This window comes from Wyeomyia smithii, chromosome 2 (assembly GCF_029784165.1).
Source record: "Wyeomyia smithii strain HCP4-BCI-WySm-NY-G18 chromosome 2, ASM2978416v1, whole genome shotgun sequence".
NCBI lineage: Eukaryota > Metazoa > Arthropoda > Insecta > Diptera > Culicidae > Wyeomyia > Wyeomyia smithii.
This window is the reverse complement of record NC_073695.1, coordinates 34,051,215-34,075,252: the sequence shown is the minus strand read 5'-3', so window position 1 is coordinate 34,075,252 and position 24,038 is coordinate 34,051,215. Positions and strand designations below refer to the sequence as shown.

Sequence of the window (24,038 nt, the reverse complement as noted above, 5' to 3'; positions counted from 1 at the left end):
GGAAATTTAATCCCCACATAATTGATTGAATTCGATTTCCCGATTATTATGTCGATTACTGCAGGAGTAGTAATACAAAAAAAAAACGCGAGGATGCAATCATTCAAAACCGATATGCCCTATTTTGTACTTCTATTGGTTCAAACGCACTCGGCAAATCGACCGCGGCTGCCATCAGCCGCAACAAAAAAGGGGTTGCACATGTCGTTATTGTTATTATGTTGGATATACACAAATTTTCACACTTGAGGCGATGCAAATAACACATCGAAAAGGCTGCACGGAATAAAAGAATTTGTAAACTGCATTCAACCCTTCCTCCCCCTGCTGGTGCAATCATCATCCGGCTTCCGATGCTATTGCTGCTTGCTTTGCTTGGTGGCGAGTTAAATTTTATTGCGTACAAAATCCCCGGCTACCATAACAAAGGAAAGGTGACAATGAGGGAAAGAAACAAAAGAAAATGCACAACCCCTCACACAGCGGTGCCACATGAGCTGCCTGAAGCCTAAAGTGCATAATCCCAGTGCAGCCAGAGGACTATAGTCGGGGGGTGTTAGTGGGGTGCGATGGCAGTTGGCAGCGTTGGCGTGAAAATAAGAAAATGATGCGTCGTGTCGGGAAGCAGGAAACACGGCAGCTAGCAGGGATGAGATCTACTTCGTGTATGCGTTCATCAACCTGTGAATGGGCTCCCGAACCGTAAGTGAGTATGTCTGTGCTCGCGTTATTGTAAGCCCAGTGCACTGTGTTCGTAACGGTGATGAATAAAAAGTGCTTCAATTATTCGCTTAGAATTAAATGAAAAGGGTGTGAAAGAAGATCTACTTCGCGCGACCGTATTTTATGTTTCGGGAAGCTGCACGCCTTTCGGACGGACGGTGGGGAGTTTTGTATGCCACGTCCTCGTTGCCGTCTAGTTTCGTGTCCTGCGTCCTGCTAAGGTAAGCAGTTTATCTTGTTTGCGAACCGTCTTTTGCACTGCCACTCCGTCTCCGGTTGCTGATATATTTACAGCATGTGGCTGCTTCTTGAGAATGGCATTAGCATCTTGGGAGCAAAAGTGACTCGTTACGTCAAGAATAATTGTGATAAATGTTCGAAAACGTTTCAACAGCTGCTTGGAATAAGAAAATTGCTGCAGTAGACTGCGACTGACAGGGCTTAAACTTTAAAAAATTTAATTTTTATTGATAAGCAAGGTTTGAGTGTCACATTGATCTTTTACCTAATCGACACAAATTGCTCAGCTATTAGCTAAAGTGTGTGGGAGGTTAGATTACAATCCTACAAACTTCAACAGTAATCTCTAGCTGTAATATAAATAAACCACGACATGATATGAGATATACCAATTCATTCAAAATAGTTAATTTAATATCTGTCAGCTATCTGTGATAAATTTGAATAACGTCTGGTTTAAAGATAGCTACCCACTGAGAATGGTAGAATGCTAATTATCTAACATTTGGCATTTCTATTACTAGCTGTTTTGATTCACGGTAGCTAAAAGGATGCTAATATCAAACAAAAATAGTAATTTTTGTTAGCAGGTGCTTTCAAGCTGATTCGCATAAAGTTCATCAGGACGATAGCAATCTGAATCTCTTGTAATCCACAATAACATTACTAAGTAGAAAATAATGTCTTGAAACTGGTAGAGTGCCAATGAATCTTGAAAAAAAAATTTGCTCGTCAAAATAATAAAAAAAATATCTGCTCACCCAGTTTTGGTGGAAAACCATGTTCAAGCATAGTTAGCCCCAACTCGTGTCACCTTACTGAATCGTACACCGCTTTGAAATCTGTAAACAATTGACAGTTGAGTCTACTAACTGACTTTTACGAAGAAAAGAATTTATCCCTTGCTAAAACAACTTCGTTGTTGCAGGCCACGACAACGTTGTTGACTGCCGAATCCAAAAGACGTCTCTGCATCACTCGATTTTCGGCTAGTCTTTTCTAATCGCCCATTACACCTACCGATCGGGCGTCTTCATCCACACCACACATTCAACGAGTACTTGGTCTACCACGGAGTTGCCGACCTCTGTCGGGCTCTCTGCTGAAAATTATCTTCGCTGGTCACTCTTCCGACATTCGTGTCCGCCCACTGTAGCCGGCCGTATTTTATAAGGTTGATGATATCCGCATGTTGGTAAGCTTGGAATACCTCGTGATTCATGCGCCCGCACCACACTCCATTCTCTAGTTTTCCGCCTACGCTCGAAGACTCCAAGTGCTCGCTGGTCGGCCTTCTTCATCGACCAACACTCATGGCCGTAGAACCGGAAAAATCAGCATTCTGCAGAGCGTAAATTTTGCGTGCGGACGCCACAGGATTTCAGCTGGCTGCGTAAGCCATAAAAGGTCCAGTTTGCGGGTGTCGCAATACTTCGCGGCTAACGTCGTTGTCACACTTTGAAAGAGTAACAAGGTACACAAACAAATTCGTCGACTACTCCACAGAAAACCCCATCTAAATATCACAATATCGGGACCAAGACTCAACGAACTTTCACGCTTTTCACTAGCCACCAAATATTTTGTTTCGGTAGAGCTGATGGTGGGTCCAATTCTCACTGCTTCCCTCTTTAAAGGCACGGATACCTCATCCACTGCTCTGCGGTTAATACCAAAGATATAAATAATATCCGCAAATCCAAGGCCAATGTTGAACAACAGATTCGAGAACCGTCAAAACAATGTCGCACGCTTATAGCGCCTGGGTGCTAATAGCGGCCTCGATCAACTGGATTTAGTTGAAAGAATTCGTTATCGATATTGTTTTTGGCACATTTGCATGTGTACGATAAGTACAACGATACCCTGTAGCGTGTTCAGTTGTGTTGGTAAAGCGTGTTCAAGCATTATCTGCCAGAATTCGTTGCGCTTAACTCAATGGTATGCTGCTGTGAAGTCTTCAAACAGATGATGAGTCTGCAAGTTCACTTCTCTGAACTTGTCAAGGATTTGACGCAAGTTGAAAGATTAGTCGGTTGTAGATCGCCCGATTGAGTCGATGAAACAGGACGCGAGAGAGAATCTTGTAGAGAAAATTGAGGAGTATTACACGCAAAAGTTCTCTAACCAACCAGATTATTTAGAAGCTTTTTTAGAGTATTTACTGATCTAGTTTGGAACAAGTACAACGCATGTGCGTCAAGCTCTAGCGTATTTTTAATGTATTTGACAGCTCTGAACCACTTCGCTTAGAACGATTTTATCGGTGTCGGTATTGTCATAATGATTCGTAATGGTAACGTTTTTCAGGAGACTGCTCTCGTTGATGCAGTGTAACCAGCATTGGTTGCTGATAATTGAGGTAGTTTATCAAAATATTATCAAAACAACATTGAATCAATAATAATATGAGAAGACATTGCATATGTTCATAAAATTTTGCAATTAACTATGATGTTTCTATTTATTTGTCGACTGTAGCGGTTGATTCTGTAGATTTATCGGCTTATTGTTTATGTTAGTACCGATGCAGAAGAAGCGGAATGTGGCTTGGACGAAACGCATAAACTGACGTTTCGAAATATTTATCGGGATTTTACGTACGGTTAATTTTCCATATTTTGGGCACTGATTTTAGTTGTTATATGATGCAGACACTCCTTTTTAAAGAGGAACGGAGAAATAACTGGAATTTCTCTGTGTCGGTGATTCCGGAATGTTTTACTTATTATTTTTAAGGCGGCGAAAAAAATAAATACACTATCGAAATATATATACAAAACATTCCAAATATGCTTTATTTCTCTACAAAACTCGCTTTTTAAATTTCGGGCCTGTCCTTTGTTTTGTAGAACCATATTTATTCTTCGTGGTATGGTTACCACAAAGTTTTCACGAGTAGAAACTGGGCTAGCATTTCACACTGCATTTACGACGTTCCATAAGTCTGTTTCATTCTTTAGACGATGCGTTGCAACGTAGGACTTTTAAATCTTCCTTAGAATTTTGATACGGTTTAAGTTAGGAGACTATGCCGGCCAATCCAACAATTTTATATTTTCCTCTGAAAACCATCTTCAAGTTCTCAATCCTGAAGGTTTAGGATCGTTACCCTCCAACGAAGAGGCATTTTTTCTTTGGCATACGGAAGCATCACGCAACGTGAAATATCTACATAGTTGTTTGTATTCATAGTCTATGTTATAAAATGAATGGGTTCCACACCAGCATCAGAAAACTGTACCACACCATTTTGTGGTAACCTCAAAATTTTACTACTGTCTTGGTTATTTGGCGCGTTGAGGGCAGTATTTACTGGTCTTCTCACCAGCTGCTGACCGTTTGGATCAAAAAGGTTGGTGTCACTAGTTTCTTGCAGTCTCTTAAAGACTTGGGCGTGGGTTAAAAAATTAGTTTTTTTTTGGTTTTTCGGCGTTTTTCATGTTTTTTTTTAATTTTTTAATTTTGTATTAATTTTTGTATTTATTAATTTTTGCCGAGAACGGCACCACTGAGTACTCGGTTAAAAAAATAATGACAGCTGTCACATTTTTCCATAAATCTCGGTTCACCTAACTGAAATTTCGGCACAAAATATCCGTTGTCTCGGTAGTGATAGCTCTGGAATATTTGTGTTTTGAAGGGTTTTATCTTTTATCTAAAAATTATGGAAGAAAATATTTTTTCTTTGATGTTTAATGGGCTCTTTGAGTCAAATAACTGAATGCGATGCTGAACTAAACCATGTTTTGTAGCTTAAAAATCTGATTTTTTCATAAACCACATTTGGGCAACCAGAAAACATTTTTTTAGAAAGTCGAAATATTCTACAAAAATGAATAACATTATCTTTATATTTGTTATATGAATCTATATATATATAAATGCAGCTCTGTCTGTCTGTCTGTCTATCTGTCTGTCTGTTCCATATAGGCTTGGAAACAACTGAACCGATCGGCGTGAAATTTGATAAATAGAGATTTTTGGGGCCGAGAAAGGTGGCTAAGATAGTTCGAGACCCCTCCCTCTTCTGGAAGGGAGGGATCCCATACAAATGAAACACAAATTCATGCACATCTCGAAAACTAACCAAACAAATGGAACCAAATTTGGCAGGTGGATGTTTTTAGAGGTAACAAATATATCCATAATGGTTTGACACCCCTCCCTCTCCTGGAAGGGAGGGGTCCCATACAAATGAAACACAAACGCATGCACATCTCGAAAACTAACCAAGTAAATGGAACCAAATTTGGCATGTGGATGTTTTTACGGTAGCAAATATATTCATCATGGTTTGACACCCCTCCCTCTCCTGGAAGGGAGGGGTCCCATACAAATGAAACACAAATTCATGCACATCTCGAAAACTAACCAAGCAAATGGAACCAAATTTGGCAGGTTGATGTTTTTAGAGGTATCAAATATATTTATAATAGCTTGACACCCCTCCCTCTACTAAAAGGGAGGTGTTCCATACAAATGAAATACAAATTCATGCACATCTCAAAAACTAACCAAGTAAATGGAACCAAATCGGGCAGGTGGATGTTTTTAGGAGTATCAAATATATCTATAACAGTTTGACGCCCCTCCCCCTTTTAAAAGAGAGGGGTCCCATACAAAAGAAACACAAATTTCGCACAGCTTGAGAACCAATCTACCAAATAGAAACAAATTTGGCATGTAAATGTTTTTAGAGGTAACGAAGATGTCTATAATGTTTCGACACCCCTCCTTCTTCTGAAAGGAGGGGTTCCACACAATTTTCTGCACATCTCGAGAAATAATCAAGCAAATGGAACCAAATTTGATAAGTTGAGGATTCTGAGAGCAAGAAAAATGTTCGACTACAGATGCCATTGTTAAATTTAAGATGGAAACTGCCGGTTTCTATCCGTAAAATGTCTCCAAATATCATTTTCAAATCCAAGATGGTGACATCCGGTTTCTGGAAAATAGCCTAAAGTGACCAAATACCACCCAATATGAGCGTTTCTTTAACCAGAATGATGCATAAAGCTAAAAATTGACCTCAGACACCATTTTGAATTGTAAGATGGCAACTTTTGGGAAACCGCCGAATACTACTACGTATGAATATTTCCGTAATCGAAATGATGTATAGAAGCCAAGCATTGACCCTGGACACCATCTAGAATTCGAAGATGACCACTTTCAGTTTCTGAAAAACAACGAAAATAACTGAATACCACTCAATATGAGTATTTCCGGAATAGAGGTGATGTACTAAAGGCAAAAGACGAGGATATTGTCATTCCGATAAAACCAATAATTTCAAACGATATAAACAAATCGCAAAAAATCAATGAATTTGGAATGTTGAAAATTATTAATTTAAACACAAAAATAGGCGGGACGAAGTTTGCCGGGTCAGCTAGTGTATAGATAATAATTGGCACTTCATTGAAAGAGCCTTGTGGCTCACTGGTAAATGCCACTGTGAAATGTATAAGAGATGAGCAGGTTTTGTGTCTGTTGGAGGATATGCTTGAAAGGAGTTGTACTCCACCGGGCTTTTCCCTGCTCCAAATAGCAAAATAAATAAATAAACAAATAAACAAAATCAAAAAAAAAAACAAAAATAAATTTAGGACTGAGCACCTTGACTTTTTCAACATCTATTTTTTTGGGACACCGCAATATTCAACCATTCCTGTGAATTTTGATGTCCCTAGCCATTATTGTTTTATTTTTTCTCAGAGACTTAAATGAGTTTCCTCGTAAACATAGCGTTAAAACGACGAACCCGGCGAGTAATTTCTATAAGACTCTCTCACGTAAGTTGACGCGTCATGGCTAGGGGCACCAAAACTCATAAGAATTGTTGAATAGCTATAAACTTTCATTTTTTTCCGGTTCATTTTGTCGACCAATGTTATCGGAGCTTGGTGTTCTTAGGTGCTTGCTCTGGTTTCGATTGCTTGCTAAGATTTCAAAATATTAATCGATGTATTTTTTATATGAGACTTAGACTCTCTCTGTATATTTCTATTTGTCTTTGTGTCTAACTACAGCTATCCCTCGTTATAACGTAATCATTTTTCACACACACTCACCTTATTTATCTCGGCAAATTTCTCAACAACTGTTAGAGCTCGGCGAAATTTTCTACAAATATCAGCAATATATTTCGACGAATTTTCAGCAAGTTCATCAGTTTACCGTAAACCAGCATGTATTGACATTCTGTTCACCAAAGTTCTGGAAAATTCTGCCGGAAACATTTCGCTGAACTCATCAGCTGTTGAGTGGTCGACAATAAAATCCAAGTGTGCAATAAAAATAAATTTCGAAAAGAACGGTTACTACAATTTCCAATCATGTTCAAAACATCAATCTCCAGCAAAATTATTATAATGAAAATTTGATTGGATATTACGTAAAGTCTATATAACGTAACAAAATGACAAAAAAAGTTACTTTATAACAAGGAATACCTGTATCGCTACCTTCTTTCTCTCTTCCTTTCTCTCTATCGTTCTGTCACTTTCTCTCTATTTTTCTATCGTTCTTTTTGTATCTCTCTATCATTCTCTTTCTATATCTTTCTTTCATTCAACATGTCTGATTCAAAAGTAATTGATAGCAAATAAGATGCCCCATTATTTTTCCCATTCCGAATACTCTTAAAATGCTATAAAACAAGCACAATGAATGTCCATTCTTGGTGAGACGAAATAATGCTTTTAATTTTGATATTTTTTTTCATATCGTCAGTTTCGTGTACAAGTCAAAATTTTGCATTTTTGAGCTTTTCATGGCAAACGATGCCAAATACTGTAAATTTTTCTCCTACGAAACCCCGTTTCAAAATTCACAAAAAAATACAGAGTTATGGGTAGAAGTGCCTTTGCTGCACAAATCGAAAATTCTTCATAAAGTTAGTAAAAATTAGATTTTGGCTTGTACAACGTGCTCATAACATGTGTAAAATAGACTCGAAGATGTTGAATGAGGATTGAAACTAATAAAATTGAAAGTTTTTCCGAAAATTTATAATGAACTGTTCGACGCTAATTTTCAAACGCGTTTTTCTCGAAACTATGATTTTTGATTTGTACCAGTGTTGCACGAAACCGACGACATTTTATCGAATTCAACGCACTTAGTTGGTCCACAATTAAACACTGAAATGACTAACAACTCACTCCAAACCACATGTATTTTTTTTAGATGCACCATGAAATTCATTTCTTTTCTTCAATGCGTGTTCATAAATTGGTATATAACTGCAAGATGAAACTAATCCTTACAACTATATTAAAACTTGTGTCAAAGGATTCTCTTTGTCTTAACTTAAGTGTCGAGTATCAAGAGTATCGAGAGACTATTAAGTTTTAAGAGGGCATATAAAATCAACATTTAAAATGTTTGGTCCATTGTTGGTGTTCGAGAGGTCATTCAGAAAATCACAGATTTTATTACAATTGCGAGCTGCAATCATGACTAATAAATAGGAAAAAATATAAATATTGGTAACCTCAAACGGAAAATGGGAGATATTGTCTTGAGATTCTACGACTTGTCAATTCTTGATGCAGTTAAAACTTTCCCATTTGTCGTTGGTGCACCTCTTCTAGTGATAGCTTTGCTATGAGATGTTTCTTCGGCCAATACAATATTCCGTTTGCTTCTCACTTACTGGGAACAACACTCAGGCAAGGCTCTCCGCTTTCGATGATCTGCACAATCTTGTGCGGCATCCTAAAATTAATAAAACCTAAAAAATACCTAACCGATTTACACTTTTTCATAATTACCTTTAAAGATCTCACTCGAAAAGCATAGCCAGAACTTTTAATTGCAGACGAAACTATTTCATTTACGTTTTTGCCAGTAGCATCAGCCATAACATTTATTAGTTTTTTTAAAAAGACATTACTGCTAACCCTAGAGTGTATTTCGCGAGAGACAATTTCCCCTCGCGAAATCAATGCCTAACCTTCTTACCCTGATGGCTTTTTCTCGGCCTGTCTCTACTTTAGAACACTTAATCTCAGTCTACCGAGAGTGGTGCGTCGTGCGTTCGCCACTCTATCTTATTTATAAACATCTTTTTCGATAACTCACCCCCGCGCGGCGACGAGTTATCGGCCGATCAAGTATCCAACCGCGGGCTTTTGTTTTATTTAATTGTGCTTACGGGTGGCGGTTTTCGTCACCCACACCAAGTGGAAGACTTGGCTCCGACAGTAAGCAAGCTCTTACCTACTTTCATGCACAGCTGAAGGCTGTGCCAACGTCGAAAAAATGCGGTAGGAAACCGGCTTCTTTCGGGGTTCTAAGTATGTCACCTAATGTGACGGAACCCTGTAGGCTTCTTCAGGACGCGTGGGGCCGTTACAAGAGTTTAAGCGATACCTCAAGAACTTGCCACATCAGCATTCATTATCATCGGGAAGATGGAATGGAATCAAAATTACAAGTGAAATTCATCTGAGATCCAGAAATCCGTAATGTAAGAGGCGTGGTGCAAACCGTAGTGATCAGTACCATTTCGAAAGATGCAATGACTAATCGCTTGGTGCTTGGTTAACTTTCTTCGTAAAAAATAAATAGAATTTCACAATATTTTCAAGGAGCTCTCCCTGGTCTCGAGGTACGATGCTGGCCTCACAAACCAGTCGGCGTAGGTTCGAGTCTCGGTTCGGGACTGTTAGTGTCAGTAGCATCGTAGCGCTAGCCCCGCAATTGTCCCGTATACTTCAACAGTTGGCTGCGAAGTCTTTGTATAATAAACAGAAGGTCGAGTTTCGAATCCGAATGTAGCACCAAGGCTTTGCTTTGCTTTATCAAGGGGCTTGTTTTATTTGGTAGTTTCATAGGAAAATTCAACAGTAAATTGCCTTGGCATGTCCATTTAAGCTCAATGTTTAAAAAATGACATTTATTGATGAAAGTAGGAGACATTAATTGAGCTTGAATGGTTTGACGATGGTTTTAAGTTGTATCAAGGTTCAATTCCTATATTATCTATTCACGCTTTTGTATGTCTGTGTTCGTGATAACAGGTTTTTTCTTAACACCAAGTGATCCCTTGAATGACGTCTCTCATGTCATTAGGGTTCTCATTCAAGCTGTACAGACACTCGTGAAGCTATGTTCAGGGTTGCCGACCAAATCATATATTTATATATTTAGTTTTAAAATATAGCTTTGACACCCTCTTGTAGCGTGGGTCTTTGTGGCTGTGTATAGTTATTTCATAGTTTTATTATAGCCAATAAGATTTATCCTATTTAAAAGTAGATTTGAAAAATTCCTCGAATGGAAAACTACCGCATTTTGTACAAAATACAACGGTGCGTGTTACGGAAGATTAGGATATGTTTTTTTTTAGTAGGTAGATAAGTTGTTAGGCTGTAAAACACCGAGTTTTATGAAAACAGTAGATACTATTTGTTGAAGATTGTTCTCGTAATTTCAATTAAACTGCTTTATGGTCCGATAAGGATTCTTTCTGTCAGTCTGTATTAAATAAACCTAGCCGTCTGTAGATCAGTTGCATTGTTTATAGAATCGGTTTACACAACAGTCGAAATGTTCTCCTATCTCTAATTATAAGTGTGGGCCCAAATCCTGTACGCCATAGTTTGATGGTTCGAACAATTAGTGCAACTTTTGATTAATATTAAAACCTGGATCCCGAATGGGTGTTATGCAGTACGCAATTGATGCTCCTACGTGTTTCACAGATATCACCCTTAAAATGTTACTCGGAACGATAAAAACAAAAGAATCAGTTCCTCAAAAATCGTTGGTTTTATAGCCTTACTACAAAGTTACTTAAAATTTATTTTTTTTTAATTTCCTAATAATTCACAATCAAAGAAGACAGCAAAGGCTATTATTAAATCAGCAGATGTACTCAAACTACAACTGCCATCATTCGTGCAAGCAGACATAGAGATTTGAGATTAAATTGAAGCACTCAAAATTCATAAGTCCTTGCTTGTGCTCGGCGTAAGATGAATCAGGCATTGCACCGGAGTACAAAAGTGAGATACATCGAATAAATTTTGAGAAGTAGTCAATGCTAACGCAGAACGTGGAATAGTATTAATTAAATATATAATTCTAACTTGACCACAGATAAAGCACAAAAACAGTGTGTATTGCAGCTTTTTGCAGAGAATAAAAATTATTTCAAAGTCTTAAAAAGTCAGATGTAATAAAACCGATGTGAAGGCTATGTAAAAATAAAAGTGAACCAACTAATTCGGTATTTGGTTTTGAATCTTATCTTTCGACATTGGGAATCAACCATTGTTTTTAAATAGTTTTACTGTATATTTGGTCGTGTTAAAAAAACAAGGCTTGAATGGTTAAAAATTTTGCAGACATTCAGTTGATTTCCAGCTCGTCGAAATATGTTTTCACATCAAGTATAAGATGTCAAAAAGGCAAATAAAGGTGAGCATTTTCAATGATTTTGTTTATTCCTACTAAACCACAATAAATTTTATTTTAACCAGTTTTAGCACCACTCTAGTAAAAAAATGCACCATCCAAATGAAGATGCCTGAAAAACATTGTAATAATTTGCATGTGGTTTGGAGCGAAATTTAACTTGTGAGTCATTTCAAAAACCAATTCTAAAAACTAAGTCCTCAATTGACCGTAAAACTGACCCAGAAATATTTTTTTTTTCCTGCCCGATTGGGCTGACATCAGGTTTTTTTTTTTTGGGCCAATAAACGAAATGTACATGATCGGTCCTTTAAACTCCATGATATTTTTTTTCATTGCCACCCTAATAAGTATGGCACTTCAAAAGCAAATAGTAATTGTAAACATTGTTTTTATTTTTTTTGGATTTGCTTCAGTTTGTGACAGGTTTCTAAAATTTTTGAATCATTTTACTTTTACTATGTTAAAATTTATAACATAGAAAAATTTAACTTATGAAACATTTATTTGAACTATCTCTGAGAAAAGTGCAATGTATTTCTAAGAAGAGGGCTAGAATGTAGAATACTTTTTTTTCCTTGAGAATCCGGAAGATTTATTTTAACTTTTATTGAGAAATATATTTTTAAAATTAAGAAAAAAAAATCCTTAGAGTTAAATCAGTAATAAATTACCATCAAATGACACATGAAACTTATTCTTGTTGTTGTTCTCAAAGTGTAAACTTCATACGAATCAGAGTACTCGGGTTCCATAAAACAACCAGCAATGCATACTTCTACCCATACTGGAGGTAGTGGTATGTTTGTGGCATTCTAATTCCGGTTAGGCCTTTTACCGCGCTAGTAGTTCCCGCAATACTTGACGCCTCCCAACTGGTATGAGCACGTCGTTTTCGTCTGCGAATTTCTTCCAGCATTCCTTTCGTCAAATTCCTCAAGTCGCGTTGCTCTACTCTACCATTTATAAATCCGCTAAGTTTCTTCACTGGCATCACAGCGCCAGTACCAACCGAAACTACACGTATTTCATTGCATCTTACGGCGGCGGTGTGTTCCTTCTTACGTCAAGTGCGCCACCCGCTCGATTTCTTTTTATTGTTGCAACATCGCCCATATCTACCTATATCGGTATAGCCCGGTAATCAACATTAGCACCGGGAAACGGAGAGGTGTGACAGAAAAGGACGTTCACTTTAGCAGTTTTCGTAGGCTGGCCAGCACCACCGCCACTACACCACAGACTGGGCGCTGCTGGGTGCAGACCGAGGACCGAGGGTGGGCCGTCGGCAATCGGCAATGGCAGGGCCCGTCGGACGACGGTGTGGTATTTCCAGACACCCTCTTCATTTCGTTATTTTTATCCTTGCTTTTCCTCGATCTTCGTCGCACTGGTCGTACCGTGTACACTGACGAAACCGAGGGAAACCTCGTACCGGTCTGCGATGCTGTTTCTCTCAGACAGGAGCGAGTGGGTGCTCCGTCGTCGTGGGGTGGTATGTGAGAGCTGGTGGTGGTAATGGGGTGATTTTTTTTTTTGCTTTTCAATGCGCCTTTCGTCTGGTCTGGCCGCATTCAGCATAAGTATCCTGACGGTGGTATACCTTGCTTGCCAGTCCTGCTGCCTTGCCTTGCGCTGCTACATGGCCAACACTGGGCTTGCGGATGTGTTCGTGTGTCCCGGTTGTGACGCGACGGACTCGGACGCTCACTGTATAGGTTCCAGCGCTGCCAGGCAGTCTCGGTGGTGGTGCGCAATTTCTACGGCAGTTCCCTTGGAAGGTGCGATATTTTTGCGCATCTGTTGTTCCCTGCTCAACACCAAACCCATCAGCTTACGGCATTGACGTAACAGGAAGTGGGATTGTGCAGTGTTGTGCTGTCGTGATTAGCTGCTCTCCGTTCGTTCGGTGACGTTTCTGGTCTATTTATTGTGTTTAGTGATTGTTTTGGGAAACGAAAAATAGTCCAAGTGGCGGTTGGTATCGTGAAGTTTTCGGCGATGAAATTCAATAAACCGGAACAGTGTACGATCGGTCGATACTTTAAGCATAATTAGCCCCCTTCATGAAGTGCCGTCTCTGTGCACGAATAACGAAAAGTTGCTCTCGCCCTGTGAACCGTACGAACCTCTCTCATGCTGGTTAGTCTGGTTTTGTTAGTGATCCGTGCCACAAATAGCATCCAACAACATTGCGTCCGTGCTTAAAAAAAATATGCAATAAGTTGTAGAATCGTGTGTTCTAATCTCCTAACGATGAATTGTACCTCTAGCGACCGCTGCTCTTAGAGCAAGTGTCGTATTTTAATCAACATAAGTACATATAAGCAGTGAAAAGTTCAAAAACTCAACATCGGTTGTGCGGTGAAAAATCGTTGTCCAACTCCAGATCCGTCTCCCAAAGAGCCTTTTGAAGGAAATTCTCGCGCCTCGAGTTCCGCTCGCACCAGTGCGCTCCCGCTCAGAACATTACAATTCTCGGTCCCATCAGCCTCAGCAGCAGCTGTGGTGCCGGGAGCCAGCAATCGAATCCGTCTCCGTTGTACCAGGAAGGAAGGAAGTTCATGCACAATAAACTCGAACAGAAAACCGCCTTCACTGTTAGGAATTCAAAAAAGGAAAATTAGCGTTAGAAACCGAGAGCTACTTCTCTAGAGAGCCAGTAACCACCCTTTCCGGCAGTAAAGCTACTACCGGAGGCTCGCAGGACATTCTCGAGTGTCTGCCGTGCTCTTATCAGCACGAAGCAAGGTGTTGGTGAGTGTTTTCCGCCGCCACTCTCTGTTTTCCAGACTTACCCTGGCCTCCTCTTGGCCAGTTCGGTTCGGTTGCTCTTTACTTCTCTTCTCTATCGACGTTCGGTTCGTTTTTTCGCTAACCGCTATGTGTGTGCGTGTGGAAGCCAAACTCGCCCTCCGCATTGTTTAGATGTGTGAAAGTGAAATATCAACAGAACCTTGCACCCTTTCACTACCCACAATATTACAAAAGTGAAAATCTTTTCTCTCCGAGCGTCGTCGTCCGTACGTTGCCACCCGCGCCCTTGCTAGTGTTAGTGCGTCCGACAGTCACGGGGCTCTTTTGTGTGAAGGTATTTCCTCGGTTGGCTGCTTTTATTATTGTTGTTGCTGCTGTTATTTTTACTGCTGCCTCTGTTATTGTGTGATTACGTGCATTTATTGATGTTTGGGAAGAAAAATCTCAGCTGAGAAGAAAAATCATTACCACCCACTGCCGCCCAGCATCGAACCGAAAGCGGGAGTTGAAAAGCTGGAACCACTGCGAGGGAAAGCGGGGGTGCAGGCGAAGAATTGTTGTAAGTAGTGTGACACATACCGTGGGGCCAAAGTGCAAATCTAATTTGGAAGAGTGTGCTCCGATTATTCGCGGATGAAAAATGGCTTGAAATTAGGCAACCAACCGCGTACGACGTCACCAGTGACGACGACGACGACTGCGAGAAAGCAGTAGAAGAAAGCTACGACGACGGCGACGACGGTGGTGACGACGACCATTTACCACAGGTGTATGCGGTAGGAACTCTCGACCCCTGGGAATCACCGGAGCAAATCCAATTAAGGTACCGTATTTTATGCTACTGCTACAGAGCCGTCCGAGTCGGTGAATGGCTCTGTACGAGCCTGGCATGAAATTGAGAAATGCTTCTGGATTGTTTGTGATGTTCATTCTGCTTATGTTTAGGTGGGGGTTGCACAAACCGAAGGGTAGTGGCGTGAAACGGGTGTGATTAGTACTAGAGTGTTAATTCCACTTACGTTTGTATATTAAATGCATTCTAATTGGAAATGAACTAAGAATACCTGAATGAAGTTGTTTTTTTTTGATAATATACGTTTTTACACCGAGGCAAGATTGTGAACTATTTAATAGAAACTTGATTGAATGAATTTCTTTTCATAGAAGGCTCAAAAATCGCCCGATAAACTAGAAGCGCAACAGTATGAAATCTAGGTATAATTAAATAACTCTGATGTTGGTTTGGAATCGTGACGCTGTTGTCAATAGAAACGATTCTTCTTGAGTCCCAACAAAGCAGCTGCTCTGAAAGCGAAGCAGGATGAGAAACGGTGTGCGTTGTGCCAGATTTCTATCAATTATTTCAAGCCAGTACGCTTTATGTGCTTCCAATTATCTCATTTGCTATCGCTCTAACAACCAGTTACGTACCAAGTTTTCTCCGGTCAAGGCTAAGCGAATGATTTTTAACTTTTAATTCAGTTATAGCTGAACTTTTAAAAGTTCCAAAACATTCTCATACCAACTTCATATACCGATTTTTGTTCAAGACGCAGCGAAAACGCAAAAATGGATCAACATAAAAGCGCATTTAATTCTGAGGTTTTGTGGCTTTCGAGAAAGGTCGGTATTTTCTCAAATTATTGCAAATGATAAAACCTTAAATATTCAAAAACCTTTAAAGTTGATTTTTTGTGCATGAATGACACCATTTCAATACTTTTGTGGGTTGAGAAGGACATTTTTAATATTGTTCTCTAAATCATCGACCTGAATAAATATTTTCAAGAAACTGTCATTCACAGACCTGGAGTGGATTTTAAACACTTTCAAAATCAATTATTGAAGTTGTATTATTTCATTTATTCATCCAAATTCAAAACACCAACAAAGTTGGCGGAGTTTTATTTGCAATTAATAATTAATAAATTTTAATATTTTCTGTAATAAAAAAATTTTCTCTGTATCTAACCTATAGGAGTTAGTTTTTCTCTTTTTCCCAAGAATAAACTAAAATTCGACGAACTGAAACTGAATATTTATATCTCTCTCTTTCATCCTCTCTCACTCACTTTCTCTCTCTCGCGCTCTCTCTCTCTCTTTTGTTTTATTTTGTGTCGGACATTTTCCCTCAATCGTTCTCGAAAATAAAGAATGTGGGGTTACTTTAATTTATGTTGTTGAAACAACAGCAAACATTAGTACTTTTATTGAAACATCGTAGGATGAAATATTATACAATGAATCAGTTTCTGATACAATTTCGTATCAATTTCGAAATCATTGTTGTTGTAACACGTTTTTCAGAATGTTTTTTTTAAATCCCAAGGAGCAACTTATTACATATTCAAATTAAGATACAAGTCATGAAAATCAAAGTAACAAAGTTAGGTGAAATCAGGCTTGTAAATGGCAGTGACCATTTTCAACAACTTTTCTCTGCGATGAACTCTTTTTTGCTTCCGACTGTAGCAAGGTACGCTGTCCGAATAAGTTCTGAAATAAACAGGATAAACAGGTGCTTGCCACCACTATTTTTTTCCCTAAACGTATGTTTTTTGTCACAACGATTTAACAGTTTTTTTCTATAAATGAGAACTACTTACGTTGCGTGCAGAGATTTTGGAAATTATTTATGGGTCATTCCATACGAAGTGTACATGCCACTTGGACACGACCATCACAGGTTTTGTTCAAAGTTGGGGGAATTGTTCATCTACTGTCTCTTTTGAAAAATTCCAATTTTGGTGTCGATTGAAATACCCCTCACTTTTTCCATTTTCTTACAATTCATAGATGCAAGATGTCCGAAAAACACTGATAGATGGTTTTTGAAGAAAAAAAAAAAACAAGTAATCCAGGAAAAATATAAGTTTTGACCGGAAGTGTTACCAGATAAATTATTTTTGTATTTGAAAACTAGATTTACATTTTTTGGCAAATGCAGCCATTTGTATTTTGAATTTGATAATTTCATCGTGTTCCTTGGAAAATTTCACATGAGAAACAACTGTCATCCCGAGGTAATATGAGCCAATCTCGAGATGTAACATTTTTACAAAAAAAAGTTCTAAATTTCGTAAATATTTTATTTTATAATTTGTAGACGTAAGACACCAGCAGAATAGTGATAGGTGAATTTTGAAGAAAATAAACCAAGGAATCTTGAAAAAAAAATTGTTTTTACCCGGAAGTGTTGCCAGATAGATTATTTTTGTATTTTAAAATTAAATTTGCATTTTCGACCAATGAAGCTAATTTTATTTTAAATTTGATGGTTTCATCGTGTTTCTCAGAAAATTTTACGTAAGAAGCATTTATCGACCCGTGGTAATATGAGCCAATCTTGAGATATAACATTTTTACGAAAAATAATTACGAAATTCAGAACTGTTTTCGTAAAAATGCTATATCTCAAGATTGTCTCATATTACCACGAGGTGATAAGTGTTTCTCGCGTAAAATTTTCCAAGAAATACGATGAAACCATCAAATTTAAAATAAAATTAGCTGCATTTGCCGAAAAATGCAAATTTAGTTTTAAAATACAAAAATAATCAATCTGGCAACACTTTCGGTCAAAAATAATATTTGTTCTGGATTCCTTGGTTTATATCCTTCAAAATTCACCTATCAATGTTTTCCGGGTGTCTTACGTCGATAAACTGTACGGGATGATAGTTGTTTCTCATGTGAAATTTTCCAAGAAACACGATAAAATTATCAAATTCAAAATCAAAATGGCTGCATTTGCCGAAAAATGTAAATTTAGTTTTCAAATACAAAAATAATTTATCTGGCAACACTTTCTGTCAAAACTTATATTTTTTCTGGATTCCTCGGTTCATTTCCTTCCAAAATCATCTATCAGTATTTTTCGGGCATCTTACGTCTATGAATTGTAAGAAAAAGAAAAAAGAGATTTTGAACAAAAAATGCGTGACTTTGCAATAAACAGAGGGGTCCCACAGAGCGGGGGGTATTCCAATCGACACCAAATTCGGGATTTTTCCAAAGTGACAGTAGATGAATAATTCTTCCAACTTTGAGCAAAATCTGATGGTCGTGTCCAAGTTTGTGTTTTTTCGTGGTCACTTCGTATGGAATGACCATGGGCGCAACTACGGGGAGGCTAGGGGGGGCTTCAGCCCCCCTAGAAAGTGTTTAGCCCCCCCTAGAATTTTCCAGAGAATGATTGTATTCAATATAAATACATTTCATACTACTTTTCAGAGCATCAAAATCAACACAAATTGAGATTTCGTCATTCATTGGCTAAGAACTAGTTTTGCACCCAGGATCGATTCTCAAACCTAGCTCTCTTACTCATCTTACCAGTCAGACAAGAGCTGTAGTAACTCGTGCTGTATCAAGAAGTTGTCGCCATTTTACTCGGTTTTGGGTTGTGTTTCACCAGTTCCCCAGACGTCTCATCACTCGCAAGTCTCTTTCGATCTGGTCGAGTCATCATGCACGCTGCGCTTCTTACTTTTTGGTGCCGGTAGGGTTTGCTGAAGAGAAGTAATTTCACAGGGTTGTCGTCCGGTATCCTTACGACGTGACCGGTCCACCTCAACCTATTGTCTTTCGCCAGGTGTGCAATGGGGTTCTCTCCAAGCAGCGCTTGTAGCTAATGGTTCATGCGCTGTCGTCGTTATCCGTCGTCCGTTTGTTCTCCATCGTAGATAGTCCACAGCACCTTCCGTTCGAAAACACCAAGAGGACTTCTGTAGAGGACTACCGGTTATATCAGGGTTTTGTAGTTTTTTGTATCGAAGTGGACATGTCCGATCAGCACTGTGATTGGTGCGTACGTATGTAATGTCTGAGAAGAACGGGCCGTCGATGAGAACGTGGTCAATTGTTTTGCTGTACGTTGGTCGAGGAAAGAAGGGACTTTGGACTGCCAGCCCGCGGGAAGCTGCGAAGTTGGTGCATCGCTGGCCGTTGTTGTTCGTCACGGTGTGCAGGCTGTGCGGGCCGATCACTGGCTTATATAAATCTTTCCTTCCGTTCATGTCCCCAATGACGATCTGTGGGGTCTCTAAGGAGAACAACTACCCCTTTCCTGTCAGCATACGTCCAAGTTCCCACCGATCAGGCATGTCTAAACCAACCACACCACCCGCGTGTGTGTTTCAAGCGATGCCACGGAGGGTATTCAGATTGCCCTTCAGTGCGTATACAAAACGAAAAACTCGCAGTGTTCTAGATAAAACAGCCCTTCAAAAGATTCGGCAAACACAAACCCGAGTGTTTTCAACTTCGTGAGCCCTCGAGAGCCCGCATGCCTACACGTGTTTTCTCAAACGCTTCATTTTTTCAAAAGTACATATGAAAAAAATATTACAGGTGGTTGTAAGCGATGGCTAACATCCAACTATCCATTATTGTTCCATTGTCAATCTCTTCGTGGCGACTAATGCTTGTGTGTTCCCCGAAACTGCAAGCCCTCGGTTGCCTCATGTGCCGAAGTTAAAAATCCTCGGTTGGCGTGTTTACGAATGGCTCTCCAGTGTTTTGTCTTGAGCTCGCGACGAAGGGTAATACGAAATGCACTGCGTGGTGTGTTTATTAGAAGATGGGCCACATGCGCATTGGAGTGCTGTGGTTTCCCCATGCCTGCCACCGGTTCACCGGTTTTCCCTTGATTGCTCGTATCTCAGTCGGTAACACGTGGAGGTAGGAATAGGGCAACGACACTGGGGTCTATTATATTCCAGCTAGTACGGATATGCTGTTGAAAAGCACTGCCCAGCCGTTTACCAAACCTGGCTCTCCTCAATATCAAATCAGTGTTGCTGAAAGAGATTGGCGTTGACGCTGTGTACAAGATATTCAGTACATCTTCGGAGATTCTATCCCGAAGTGATTTTTTCTGCTGTTGCGACAATATTTTAAGCGTTATTAAAAAAGCATATTAAAACTCCTTTTTCTGTTTTTTAAAATTACATACCTGAAAACTACCCCCCCCCCCCCTAGAAATTTTCCTTAGTTGCGCCCATAGGAATGACCCTTATATCATTGATATTGTAATGATATTTCTAAACAGTAATAGAATACAGTAGACATAAAAGAAACCAAAGAACATCGCTAAACAAATGACAAAGTGTATCTCTTCGATGCGCGAATGTTAAAACACCATTTTTTCTATGTGCGAGAGCCGACGGTCGTTCTACATTTACGAGAGGGAGCCTACTGTGATGTACACTAACGAAGGGAATCAAATGAAAGTGTTGACCGCTTACAAACCGGAGTAAAACCGATACTGTGAATAAACGCTCGACAGTAAATATGATTAAAAGCATACCCGTAAAATCACCTTTAGAAGAAAATACACGTAAATTATCAAATTAAGATCCGTGTAAATGAAAGCATGAGAATTCTGAGGAAAGCGATCTTATTGTAATCGAAAAATCGAAGATATTAACCTTCGATAAAACTTGGGTGATACACATTTTATTGTCACGGCACTGAGTTTTATTTTTTCCGTGTTATTTTAAATTTGTAGAAAATTGTTTACAACTCTCATATCCTTGTGACTTGACTTCAATTTGAAAATTATATTTCAATCAGTCATATCATCCGTTTTTACAATTTAGTTTTACACGGATTTTACACGGAAATGCCACATTTCAAGCTGGTTTTTGAATTTCGAAAAATCTTTCACAGGTTTTCAGTATTTAAATCTGTCTGTCTTTGCAAAAATCTGTAATCTGTATGACAATTCTTTTAAGAAATTTATAGTTTCCACACTAATCTACTGGGGGTAGACAAAATGATTGAGATAGGCAAAATGTCAACTTTCAAATAGCCAGGACTTCACGAAAAATGAATCAATTTCGATGAAACCGGTTTCATTCTACTAAAAAACTATCCTGGTTTCTTAGTATTACTTGAGAACATGACTTGATCAATGAACACCGGAAAAGTTCCGGATTTTGGGAGTGTGTATCAAAATGTTCCTTTTTGCAACGCGTAGAACTTTTTCTGACATCTTGTTTCTTTTAGGGTTATATGTTTCCAATGAACTAGAAGCCGAGTTCATTGGTTCCCAAAGGCTGAACATTTGTTGAAGAACCATCGAGATATGAATCAATTAAGTATGAATGTTGTTCTTGGCAGTTTTTCCTAGGGCACCCTAGCAGAACGTAATAAAACTTTGTGGATGTGTAAGCCTTACTAAACCAAGCAACATTGCAAACTTTTTTTTGAAAATTTGTCTGGACTAACATTTAAAAAGGTTTGAAGTATTTTAACTTCTTTATCATAAATCAACTCATCTTAATAATCCCGAGAGATAGAGAATGGTTGTCCATGTATAACTTTTAAAAAAATATCTGAACTTTTATTTAAAAATATTAAAAGATTAATTTTTTTGAGTTTCCAAATAATGGTTTTAAGATAGACAATTTAGTTGCCTAAAACTCTTCAGACTAAACCACAGCGAAAACTCTTAAAGAAAATATGTTTTTCTCACAAAAACATTTTCGTGTACTATGTACCCAACTGCAAAAAACATATTTAATTAATTAACATCTCAATGGTTTCTTGACTGATTTCCAACCTTCGACTATCAAAGAACTCGGAACGAATTCTTGACTACTTTGTGATAAGGTCGTATGTATAAACGTAAACAAAACGAGTGAGAGTTATATCCCTTACATTTCATAAGCATAAATCATCTCTCACTCGTTTTGTTTACGTTTAAACATACGACCGTATCACAAAGTACTCCAGAATTCTAGTTTATTAGAAATATATAAACCTAAAAATACAAGATGTCAGAAAAAGTTTTACGCATTGCAAGAATGTACATTTTGACACACACTCCCAAAATCCGGAACATTTCCGGCGTCCGTTGGTCCCGTCGAATTCCCCAGTTATTTTCGGGAAACTAGCATAGTTTTGCAGTAAAATGAAACCAGTTTCATCGAAATTGATTTATTTTTCGTAAAGTTCTGACTATCTAAAAATTGACAAATTTTGGTTTATCTCAATCATTTTGTCTACCCCCTATATATATATGGCGTCCCTACTAGTGACCGCAGCTCCGTAGCCCGGTCTTCAAAGTCAGAATGTACAACAACTTGACTTCGGCACTCACCACGGTGACACAACCCTTCTTTTCCATCACAGTTGTAGAGATGTAGAAGTAAACTCAATCTCCGACAACAACGAATGCATTGAAAATGGTAAACTAATACCATGTAGCCACACACGTGGTTCAAACTCAAGCTCTTATATATATTTGCGGACTGAATTTCAATATTTATTTCCAAAAAATTTAGTAGAGTATAACGGAAACCGATAACTATTTCTTTGATTGATCTCTTTAAATAGTTTACCATCGAGCATTCTTCATTTCACTGTCGATTTTTATTCCTCTACTGTTTAGTCTTTTTCGAAAGTATTCAGCTGACACAAATGGAAACATTTTACAAGCGAAGATTTTGTGCGAATTTCAGAATTTACGTGGGTTCAATATGCATCTTGAAATTTACGCAGATTTCGTAATTTAATGCTGGTTTTTCACGTGTATTTTTACGCGCGTGGAAATGGACATGCGTGTACACCCTTTTGAAAAATTACTGTTTTAATCTGTTCGACAATTTGAGCCCTGAGTGGGGTTAATTTCGGGTACTTCTGTATAAGCGTGTACCATACATGACAACCATTCAATACTGTTCGCTGAATGTCATTAACGTAGATTTATTCATTTTGTTGTCAGGTTTCTTAATCAATGTTTAGGGATAAATAGGCCATAATTTTCTTTTCGCTGTCAAAAACCATTGCTGAAAAAAAAATTTTTGATAAAAACTTTAAACAAATTAAAAGTAACTCTCTAAATATCAATTTCGAACACTTAAGCTATGAGGTAACTTCTTGCACTAAAAAATCAACAGAAAATGAATTTTTTCGTCGATCTTGAAGGTTTAACATGATGGTTATTTTATTGGTGTTGCCTTTAAGTGCTATTTATATAGATTGAAACATGTTTTGTTCATGAAATTAACAAAAATTCAGAACTCGGCTATGATTCAAATTCAATACACTTCAATGTATTCACTAAGAGATAGATAGGCAAACCGTCTCAACACTGACTGTCACTTTTTTCAACGCCTGCTGGTTCCCTGAAAGTGGTCCTACAGTGAAGAGCTATACATCACTGGGTAAAGGATATTCCAAAGAACGAAATACCATATAGTAATCATGCTTTTGATTACTCTAGTTATTTTAATGTAATTTTTATTCTCAAGTGTTCGAATTTTGAGACTGTGTAGCAATCATGTTGGTGAATTTAAGTTGCATAATTATTCTTCGTCAATTTTCGAATTTATTACTGATCTACTATAAGGATCATGGATAGTTGGCTAACCAGGCGCAATTACACCTTGCGTACGAGTTAACCGTTTGAATATTTGCTCTTCCTTTAGCCTCTCATTCGCGGTGACGAAACCCAAAATCTCAAGCACGAATCTGCGACTAACTTGCTTGTTTTTCTTGGTAAAAACCCAGCCAGCGCAGGTCATTAAACTCGGGGAATGAAAGGGTTAGATGCATGAATCTAATGGGAAAGGGAGATATAATCTCGGGTTTGAATTTGCCGTGGAAGTTCGTTCCAAAATTTCCGGTTTCAAACCAAAATTCTCGTTTGATCTGAGGAATACATCAATCTCGCTTCGATCAGATATACCTGAGCAGCGACCGATATCAGAGTGCGTGTTTTATGTTTGTTCCACGATTTTCGAAGGTTTGTGTTAGAGTGAGACTAGCTTTAGATTAGTTAGTTATGGTAAATGTTGTTTCGTTACTAGGGTTAGCGCAGTTAGGAGAATAACATTTGGTGTAGACTTTGCGAGCAAGTGTGGTGGAAAAATAAG

At 38.5% G+C, this 24,038-nt stretch overlaps 1 protein-coding gene across 1 annotated transcript in view; it reads left to right on the top strand.

Annotated features, from left to right (window-relative positions):
* The first annotated feature begins 13,246 nt into the window (after positions 1-13,246).
* The window catches only part of LOC129720979 (semaphorin-2A), a 248,267-nt gene continuing 237,475 nt past the window's right edge, over positions 13,247-24,038 (top strand). The window contains exon 1 of the mRNA XM_055672969.1: positions 13,247-14,977. The gene's annotated coding sequence lies outside the window, so the exon portion shown is untranslated. The remainder of the gene's footprint in view (positions 14,978-24,038) is intronic.